Raw genomic sequence first — 11,240 nt, forward strand, 5'->3', positions numbered from 1 at the left:
CTCCCGACTCCCCTCCATACTTTTTCTTATGCATTCAAAGAATCCCATTCGATCGAAATCTAATCAATTAAAAGAATACACAAATAAAAGTTACATAACTGGGGAAAATGAAGGGGGGGGGGGGAGATTCTTTTTTTTTTTGAACACCTTTCCCCCCTTTGTAAAAAAAAATAAGTTTGATGTTTGCATTTTTTAAACGGTATCACTTAGGGAAATTTGATCTCAGTGACAAAATTTGCGAAAAGTCATGTTGGCCCCGGTTTTATGTTAGATTGTTTGTACAGTTAATTTTGATACTAACCGAATTGTGTTAATTTTGGATTATAGCTGTATCAAAAATAAACAAAAAACCCCGTGAAAAATAGATCTCTCAGAAGCACAGCAAAAGCAAACGGTGAAAAAATTTCAGATTCGGTTTGATTGGTCTGTTCATGAGACGGTAATGGAAAATGCAAACCACGTACGTTCCCACACCCGTTAAGCATATTCAAACTTCAAAAATCGATTGAAACAAAGTTCCAAAGACCGGAAAATATAAACGGGGGCCCCGTGGGCCCAGGGGTTAAGGTCGCTGACTTCAAAAACACTTTCCCTCATCGATGTGTGTTCGGCCACATCGGGGCGTTAATTTTTATGTGGGAAGCCCTCCAATGGCTCCGGAAAGGGCGGTGGTTCTACCCCGGTGCCCGCTGTGTGGAAAAAGCCGGAGGGGGATGGGGGGCTTCCTCCCCGTCAAGCTGGAAAGAGCCATATGCCCAAAATGTTCGGTGCGACGTTAAACCCAAAGAAAAAAAAAAAAAAAAAAAAAAAAAAAAATATAACAAAAAAAAAAAAACTGGTGAAGAGTTGAAGTAAAAAAAAAAAAAGGACTTATTCCCCAAAAAGTGAGTAAATTTTTCACCTTTTTACGACTAAAAATATTTTGGGTTTTCATGAAAAAATATTTTACCGGAAAACACACTAATCCCGTGTTTACGGGATTTTTTTAACTGCGTTTTAAATCGTTTCAAAGTTTTTGTTCACCAGAAGAAAGTTTTTTTAACGAATTTTTTTAAAATAAAATTAAAATTTTTTATTCCTGTTTGGAACTGTGTTTCAAATTTAATTGGGTGTACGGGGCCCCCCCCCAGAAAAAAAAATTTTAAATTTTGCATACAAATTCCTGAATTAAGGGATTTTAATACTGAAAATTGGCGGTCGGTTTTCCTATTTAATTAATTGATATTCAATTATCCTTAAAAAAAAAATTTCTTTTTTTAGAAGGGAAATTTTTTTTTAGGGGCTAGAACCCTTTTAGGAAGTGGTATTATTGGACTGTCTGAAACGTCGAATGCGTTCGGAAAAATTCCCAAATTTGTTTTATTTTCAGTATAGTTTTTTTCATTCTGTTGAAGCTGAATATTTTTGGCAATCCAAAAAATTTTTCAAAAAAAAACGAGGGCCCCCCACCCTCCCCCCCCACCCCCCCCTCCCTCCCCCCCCCCCCCCCCCCCCAAACACAGAATAAAAGGGCCCCCCCAAAACCCGGGGGCAAAAAACAACGCACAGTAAAAAACCAAAAAATTGTATTCAAAGTCTTAAGATTACTTTTATTGTGTTATTAAAAAAAGTCTTGCCCTATTTTGGCTATCACTTAAAAATTGGAAAAGGGAAAAAAATGTCAACAATAAAATTTTTCGTTGTACGAACGGCTTTGAATGTGGACGCTTCCAAAATTCCTATATGAAATATTGAGAATAAAATGGAACATACCGGGTGTACTTCCCAAATCGTTGAAAGGGTTTTTCAAATAAACAAACGTAATCATTCCGGTTTCGCGAACTGTTTCCTAACGAAATATTTAGGGGGTTTTTCAAAAAATTTTGTTTCAAGTTGTTGGTAACATTTTTAAGCTAACTGTTTTTTTTTTGGACTTACATTTTGCCAACGTACCCTACTGAAAGTTTTCTCCGAAAAATGCTTTTTCTGCCTACAGTAAATTCGAAGATTTAACACTTTGCCCATATTGCCCACAATGTTTCTAAATAGTCGCGAAATGAGTTATGATTCGTAGTCCATAATTTTATATTACACATGTAATATAAAAATATTTTATAAAAATTTATAAGCGTGTGTGCTTGATATTTTAACCCGAGGAAGAAAGCACCCCAGTCGAAAAACCCATGATGACTTTTTGTTCCCGGGGGTTGACAATATCAATGTCGAACACGCGTCAATCTACTAAATCATCTCCCATTACGCTACCATAGGATTGAGAACGCCTATTCATAGCCCGTTTACGCCTTTTGTAGCCAATCAAGCTTAAATTAAAAATTTTCCCCCCTGTAGCCTTTACTTTGAATTTTTCAATTCTTATCTCGTAATGGTTTAGATAGCCGGGAGCTCGTCGGTAGGCCCCTAGTTTTTAACGGGTGTCACGGGGCGAGCCCTGGAAAGACTGCACTTTTTTTATCTTTGACATTCGAACAAGTCGTTGAATGGAAAATAAAAAAAAGCAATAATGGGAAAACCAAATATACAGAAACGTTGTGAATGGGCGTTCTCGATCTTCGTTTAGAAAAACCAAGACTTAAGTCAATTGAACCGCTGTCATTGAATTTTTTTTTACTGAATAAAATTAAGCTATAAAAAAATTTTTAAAAAAATTTTTAATTCATTTTTACAACGTTTATCTTTAGCCGGTAATCACTTGTGTCCAAATTTTATATGACTTTACAATATGACATTGTGTACAAGGGGGACAATCATTGGGAAAAAAAAGCAACTCCAAAGCAGTGTCTCCCTTGCCGCTTCGCTCATTGATCGAAGCGGGGGAAGGGAGATAGCGTTGGAGTTTGAAAAAAAATTTAAGCAGTTATTTCCCCGAATACATTAAAAAAAAGCGCGGTCCATGACCTGACAGTATTCCCCAGGGCAGTGTCAGATAGGTTGAAAAAATTTGTGTAGTCTAATATTCTTTTTCGGGTTTAATGGAATTTTTCCATTTTAGACAAAATAGGTATAATAAATATAACCCTTGTTAAAATATTGTTTATCGCAAATTGGAACTCAACTGTAAAACCCTAATACGTGGTTAATTTTTTATCATATAACAAGGGTTGTTGTGGCTTTATACCCATTACCTAAATAAAAGTAACAATCATTGCAATGAAGAAATTCGAGGTAAAACAAAAAAAGGATACAAATTTTTGATAATTTGCGTTCCCGTAGGTTTTTTTAACGGGATGAATGCTTTCAGCGTTTATTTTGAAACCACAAAAATTTGTATTGTTTACTAATTGATTTTAAAAAAACAGATATCGTCCAAAAAGTTAGCAAAAGCATGACGAAAAAAATAGATCGATCTGTTTCGCTATGGTGTTAGAATTACTTAGAATTAAAATGGAAAAAAATGCGCCGCAACCAAAATCTGCATGGATGACAAAGATTTTTACTATCAAAAAAAGCATCTACAAAAATTTTTCGGTAATATTTGGACAAAATGGGCTCTGTTGTTAAGGAGAAGACGTTTATGACGTACGGGGGGTAATAACGGAGTACGACGGGCATCTAAGATCATAGATACCAAGTGTCGGAATGATAGGGGAAATAAATTGCTCAGGATTATCGGAAAATAAATTAGAATAATAACTTTTTGTGTTATGCAAAAATTTTCACTGAACCTTTTTAAGAAAAATTTTAAAAATTTTAAAAAGATCTATTTAATGACTAAAAAGCCCCAAAATAAACAAAACATCTCTTATTCTGCAACGCAGAAAGATAAGGGTAATGCAAGCACAAATTCAAGCATTACAAAGGAACTACATTTGTAATTTTATAAAAGTACAAAATCCCGAAATAGAATGGAATATTTCAACGCCAGCCCTTTGTGTTTCCCTTAGCGTTTAGACAAATCTCTGCTCATGTGGCTTTATCTTTCGAAAAAAAAACAGAAAAAAAAAAAAAAAAAAAAAACTTAACACTAATTTTTATTGCTGTATAAAAAGAAGACCAAAAAATTTTTGATAAAGTTAAAAAACCAAGGGGGTTACACGCAATACGTGGGGTGTTTAATGCTGGCGGGACAGCTTTAAAATTTCAAAAAATTCAAAATGTCAGCGAGGCAATTTATTGAAGATGTAAAATTTTAAAAAACTTGTCGTGTTTCCCAAAAAAATTTAGAAAAAGATCTTAACAAATTCAAAGGGATTTCCTATTTTGATTAATTTAAAATAATGCTGATTGTCGTGATTACCTCATTCAAAAACCCTTTTTGTCGAGCCCCCCTTGCGGTGAGCTCGATATCGTCGCCACTTTCGGGTATGTGCGTGCTCCGGCGGTGCGTCCCTCCGATTTTGTGGACAATTTGACATCATGAACCAATCTTGTTTATATTTGGCATGAATGTTAACCTCTGGAAGGCGTGTTATCTCAAAGGTCAAAGGGCCAGTGGGGGTCAAAACAAAGGTCCGGGCATTTTTCTTCTACATGGTGGGATTTTGATGTAATTGGTTTTAATGTTCACCATTATGGACGGGAATGTCATGGCAAAAACAAAGGGCCCCAGGTCCAAGGGCAGGTCCATTGAGGTGAAAGGGCTGGCGGATCGCATTCGCCTGGCAAATTTTTGTATTTAGTAGAACACAAAAACAAGATCTTTATATATGACTTACCCCATTTAATTTTTTTATTCTAAAACGACCCCATTCGTTTTCATTTTGAAAAATTTTTAGGGGTTTTTTTTAGCGTCTTTACGTAGAATATGTAACTCCTACGTAGTACTCTACGTCCTACGTATGAAAAATAAATTTACATAATAAATCTGTGTGTTTCATTATAAACCCTTTGGGCAAATAATAAATCTTTTCGTGCAACTAAAATTTTCCGCGTGCGACATGATAAGTTCGCGTGAATTTTACCAATGTACGACTCGTAACCACTACGGTTGACAAATTGCTCGTTGGACATACATGTACTCATCGTAAAAATTACTATTGCTATGCTAAACATTTAAAAACCCGGTTCAGATACGTTTTTAATCCCATAACTTTGGGGTTTTTTTTTTAACTTGTTGGTCCCAATATGTGTGTAAAAATGGAATTTTGAAAGGTCGTGGTTTCGAAAATTGCATTAAAACCGGGGTGGTTTTAATCTTATTAAAATAATACTACATTATTTTTAAAGTGTGAAACAAATGGGATTTAACTGGTTTTTTCAAACTAATTCCCCGATTTTACCTTTTTGGGGGAAGAAATCCCGTGTTTCTTTTTGTATCAAACAAATTTATGCTATGGTTGGCAAAGTATTGGAGTGTTTATGAAACAAAAACATTAAATTGCGATAGGAGTCTGTGAAGTCAAAAGGACTATAATAGGGACAGAAAATTCGTAATAAACACGAAGTTTAAACTTGATGATCCCTTTTCGTTTCTGTCAGCCTCCTTCTTTGTAACCTTTTTTTGCTTATTGCAAATATTTGTTTACTTGTAAGTTGCAGGGATAATTTAAAACCCCATTTCTTTTCCTGTGTGGAAGAAATGATTTATTTTTATGGTTTTTAAATGTCAAATACCAAAAAAGCCAATTAGCGCTTTAAAAAAAAAAAAAACCGATCCTAGTGTGAACACGGTATTGACTACTAATTTATTTTCTAATAGACTTTTTGATTTGTAAATTTTTTTTTTTTGAACAATTTCTTTTTGGAACACCCCCTTTTTAATGACGTCAAAAAAACCTTAACAAAAAACCCGTCTTGAAGCTGTATAGAACCCGGTTTTATAAAAAATGAATTAGAAATAACAGAATTCTAATAAATGGTATGTTTTTTGAAAAAATTACTTAAAACATTAACGGGTTCTAAGCTTTAGCTTTAAAAGCCTATGTTTTTAAACCCCCGGGGTTAGGACGGGCCCCCCTTTTGTTTTCTAATAATTTTTTTCTCAAATAATGACTTTTAAAAATGTTTTTTATTAAAAGACATGTTATGATGTTTCTGAAAAAATTAAAAAAAAAACTAGGGGCACCCTTTGTTTCAATTTTTTTTTGACCCCGAATGGTGCGTTTTTAACATTTTTTAAAATGTCTTTAACCTAAATAATTTCGTAAAGTACAATAATCAATAAATTTTTTTCTAAGCATTTTTAGAAAGGAAAACAATATATCTATTTGAAACATGCTCACAGAAATCAAAAGAAAATGATTTTGTAAAGAAAGGAATACTTGTTCAGCAGACCCAAGGGCTATTTTTGCATATTTTTGTCAATCTTAAGTTGGTACTTCTACTATTTTATCGAGTTTCACATAATAGAATTTAATCAAACTCAGCACATGCCTTTGGTTATGTCTACCTAATCTAAAACAAAAAGAAAATTGATAGGTCACCATATTAGATTTCGCTTAAATCAAATTACAACGAGGTGGAGTGTGGCGGGCATTTATACAACGCAGGTTGGTACGAAATACTCTTTCAGTATTTGAGCAAATGACTTAGAGATATGTCAAATTATCAAACGGCAGATTTCTTAATAAGCGGATTTTCTGAAGCATTTTGATGTCATAGAACGATGAAAGTTTCCGCCTTTCTCCGAACAAAACCTATAGTTTACAAATGCGGATGTACAGTATGGGTACGGTACGGGATTAGAAATAGCTGTGACTCAATGCAGAGTTGGAGCGCCGGTATAAATTACAGACTCAAGTATAATTCGGATTGAAGCAATTTGAACTAAAAGTACTTTAAATGTATATATTTTGTAACCATGGTGATACTTAACCTAACCTTTAGTCAGTATATTATACATATTACACATTAAATGCATGCAAATATACAATAACTTGCGAATTTTTGCCGTACGCGACATTAGATAATCACTTCCGGGCATGCGCAGAAGACCGCTCCAACTCTGCAATGAGCTACATCGATTAGAAACACAAGGTTAAAGGTCAGTAATTCAAATCCTTCTTTGTTTCATATAAAAAACGACAACTTCAGGTCGTCTTTACGTATCTTTAAAGAACTTCACTTTTTCCTACACCTATTTTTCATGAAAGTTCTATCACAAATTAACGAAAAAATGAAAAGAAAATAGGGGGTTATGTAGTTGCTAGTGAAATGCCAGTCAGTTGTGGTCTGCTACCCTAAAAATGGCGCAAATTTGCTCTCGTCCGCGCAGTAAACACCTACTTCCGGTTTCGATCTGCACAACTTGCCATGTGGGGTGTATGAACATGAAAACCGTCTCATTTCATGCAGACTGTATTCTAGTAGTGAAATATGATGATTAAAGCACTCGTTCTACACGAATTTGCGCAAAAATGTGAAAATTAGGATCTATTTATTATGGACTTCTTTCGATACACCACGGAAGCACATTTTCGACCGAATTACTGACCTTATTCCAGGCCTAACTAAACTAAAGGAACCAGCGTGGGAGCGTAATGGCTGCCACATATTTGAACACTATTTTTTCACTTGGCATGGCAACAGAGGTCTAAATTAAAGCTAGTTTCTGTTTAAATTTCATTGTGGATGTATTTGTGACATTTTGGTAGGGAAAATGTGAGAGCAGGTTGTATTTGGTGAAGTGAATCCCAATTGTAGTATGAGTAGTACTTCCAGGTCACAGCAGTGTGATATTAATGTCAGTTTACAATAAGCAAATGTGACCAGAGAAATCTCTCTTAGAAGATACATGACCCCTACTTTTCTCTTCGTTTTATAACTCTTTAAAATGAGGTAAGGATTTGTTCTCTGAAATGGCTCTAGCTATGTTTGATAGCTCTTTAAAAATGTCAGTTTTATATAGAATATATAGGGAAAACTATTTAACTGGTTGTGACCTATCAGAAAATGTGGGCAAAAATTGAGATAGTCCAGATAGTGATATAACTGTACTAGTTTGGTTAGATTTTGGTAAAAAATGAGCATATCATTGAAATTTTGCTGCAAAAATTGATAAAAACCAAAAAAAAAAAAAAATCACATTTTCATTGTTTTGGGTGTAATTTGTTTTAAAAAAATGCACATTTACACTCTAAATTTTGCCTATATATACCTTTTAGAGGAGACATTTGGTATATTTCAAAGTGTTAGTGTGTAATTTGCATGCAAGTCATAGTGAAAATTTATGAAATAGGGCAAAAACCAGCTCTGGCTAGAAGAACTGGTTAAAAAATATGTCGCGACATCAGTTTAGAAGGAAAATTGGCGCAGGAACCCGCGTTACTGAAAATGCCATAAAAGTTTGAAAACTGATCTAATCAAGCTGAAATTTGGTACTTTTCATGCAAATGAAATTGGGACTATTACAGAAAAACAGTTTTAGGCCTAACTAATCTAAAGGAACAAGCGCGGGAGCCATCTGGTCTAGTGGCGTAATGGCTGCCAGGTATTTGAACACTAATTTTTCACTTGGCATGGCAACAGAGGTCTAAATTAAAATAGTTTCTGTTTAAATTTCATTGTGGATGTATTTGTGACCTTTTGGTAGGAAAAATATGAGAGCAGGTTGTATCTGGTGAAGTGAATCTCAATTGTAGTATGAGTAGTACTTCCAGGTCACAGCAGTGTGATTTTGATGTCAGTTTACAGTAAGCAGATGTGACCAGAGAAATCTCTCTTAGAAGATACATGACCCGTACTTTTCTCTTCATTTTATATCAGTTTTATCATAACTCTTTAAAATGAGGTAAGGATTTGTTCTCTGAAATGGGTCTAGCTATGTTTGGTAATGTCAGTATTGTATAGAATATATAGGGAAAACTATTAAACTGGTTGTGATCTCCACAACCAAATTGGCACGGTGTTGGGGTAAATATCGACCCGTCCGAAAAAACTGTAGCGAGCGCCTTTAATTTATTCATGAGGTGCATAAGTAGAGGATAGTACATGACTGTATTGAATTTGTTAAATAGAAATAATAAAATGTTAGGCTCTGCAGAGAATTTTATCAATTTAATTCAACAACATTAATAAATTCAATGTGGAAAGACACAAATGAAATATTCTTTTTTATCACATATTTGATTTTCCTGCTAAAAACATCAAATTTTTACTGGCTTACCTATTATAGACCAAGTCAATTCAACCAATGTCTCTTAAACTTAATTAATCGACGTCAACTTTCAGTGTTTGAAACCTATCTAATTTCATAAATTAAAATTCTCATCCATGATTTCTGGCTATAACTATTTGGAATGATGCATTTTGGGTGATAGCTGTGCATGTTTTACCGGTGGAACATTTTCATGAAAAATAAACAAAAATCACTGCCAGATTAGGGTGACCAAATGCAAAAGTGATGGTCAACAGGTATATTTCCTGCAGTTTTATGATAGGCCTTGGATAGATCTTCCATCCCGGGTAGGTAGTATCAAAAGCTAAATGTTAGGAAAGGCCAAAAACTCAAAACATTACACTTTGGGCCTGTGGGAAATGAGAAAAAAGTTCACGCGCATATTAGACGGGGTGACCCCTGAGCGTGACCCATGACAATAGACCAATGCAAATGCGACTTTCGTCTGTGTACTTTCATTTTCTTTACTTCCGGGAAAAGTTGAAGGTCGTCTGACGTCATTTGTGTTATCAAAAACGTACGTATACCTGGCGAGATTGTATAAAAATATGCCGATATGCACATATTGATATCAAGCAATAGTGTGACCAGTTTTACTACCGTTGTTTTAATATTATTGCATTTTTCCAATTGGCAATACGAAAGGTAAGGGCGTATTGTTCTGAATCTAGTTATACTAGATATACTGCTATTTACTATATAGTACATACAAGCTATAGCTTAGTACATGCAAGATATAAAATTAGGTCAAACATCACGCCATTTCCCGAGTTAGTAACACTTACGGTTTCCTAGATACAATATGTATGCAGAGCTTGATTGCAATCCAATTTGTATTTTACACGTTACGTTCTATTTCACAGATGAATTTAATTCCTCTTTACATGCTACACAAATTGCTGTGTTTAAGGGCGGATCGAGATGGTGTTTTTCTACGACAGGGGCGGAGGCACTATAACCTTAGACTATTGAAGAGCAAATCAAGATGAATATATGTACTAGATATCAATCAACGACCTTGTTTATTATATGGAAGCGGTGAGCTACAGGTTAAGGTGTCGGTCGCTTATCTCGGAGCCCAAATGGGGACGTCCTGTCATACGACACCAGTACTGGTTTTTTCAGGAAGCGTAGGCCTGATCGAGAGCTTGAAGCATTCGTCATAATCGAGCTAAAACATATTAGTATAAACAAATGGCTGTGGCCCTTAGTCTGAAAGAAAGACGTTTAAGAGGTGACCTGATTGAAACCTACAAGTTTTTGACTGGTAAATACAATGCTCATTCTGAAAAGTTTTTCAAGTTATCAGATATTTCATCTACTACAGGACATATACTCAAGCTCTATAAATCAACCCTTAAGAAAGGACTTCCTCTTCGGAAAATTGTTTTCTCCATCAGAACGGAATGAATTGCCCGAAAGGGTTGTAAGTGCTCAGACAGTTGAAACATTAAAAAAAAAAAGATTAGACCAACACTGGAATGTAGCTAAGAGACATGGCACACAAGAGACTTTGCCTAAACCTTTAACTCCCCTAAAACTGTAAATGTAAATGTAAACAATATCAGTTTCACCCCAAAGACAAGAAAAATCCCACATATAAGAGTATATAGCAAGTCATACAGTAAATATAAAAATCTGAACATTCTTAGTTTTGATTGAGCAAGCATATTTCCTACGTTTTTCTAATTAAAAGCTAGTACATAATAATAATCAGTGATCCCAACTATTTATAAAGGTAGTGATTGAGACTGTATGCTTATTATGTTACTTTTACTGGATTGTATATAAGTAAGTTTTATACTATTACTTTTATATAAGCATTTGTTAAGGATAGTTGCTTAAAGATAAGTCCATGTTTCGGAGAAAAAAGTTCTAAATTGATCAAATCGTAGAAAGAAAGCATCGTTTTTCATGAATATTTAACAGCATATAAAATATTTATATTATTCTACAAAACCATCGTCAATTTACTCATATATATATTGAATCTTGGAAAGGGACTGCATGAAGGGGCCACACTTCTGGACAGTTCAGCACCTTTAAAAACCCGCCGTTTTTAAAAAGCTGTTACATGTCTTCATTTTGATGCCTTTGCAACAACATACGAGTGTTTAAACTTAATATAACTAGGTAAAACATGGTTTTTGACAAGTGTTTACATTTATTTCTATACAAATGCATTTTA

Source organism: Mercenaria mercenaria, chromosome 14 (genome assembly GCF_021730395.1).
Source record: "Mercenaria mercenaria strain notata chromosome 14, MADL_Memer_1, whole genome shotgun sequence".
Taxonomy (NCBI): domain Eukaryota; kingdom Metazoa; phylum Mollusca; class Bivalvia; order Venerida; family Veneridae; genus Mercenaria; species Mercenaria mercenaria.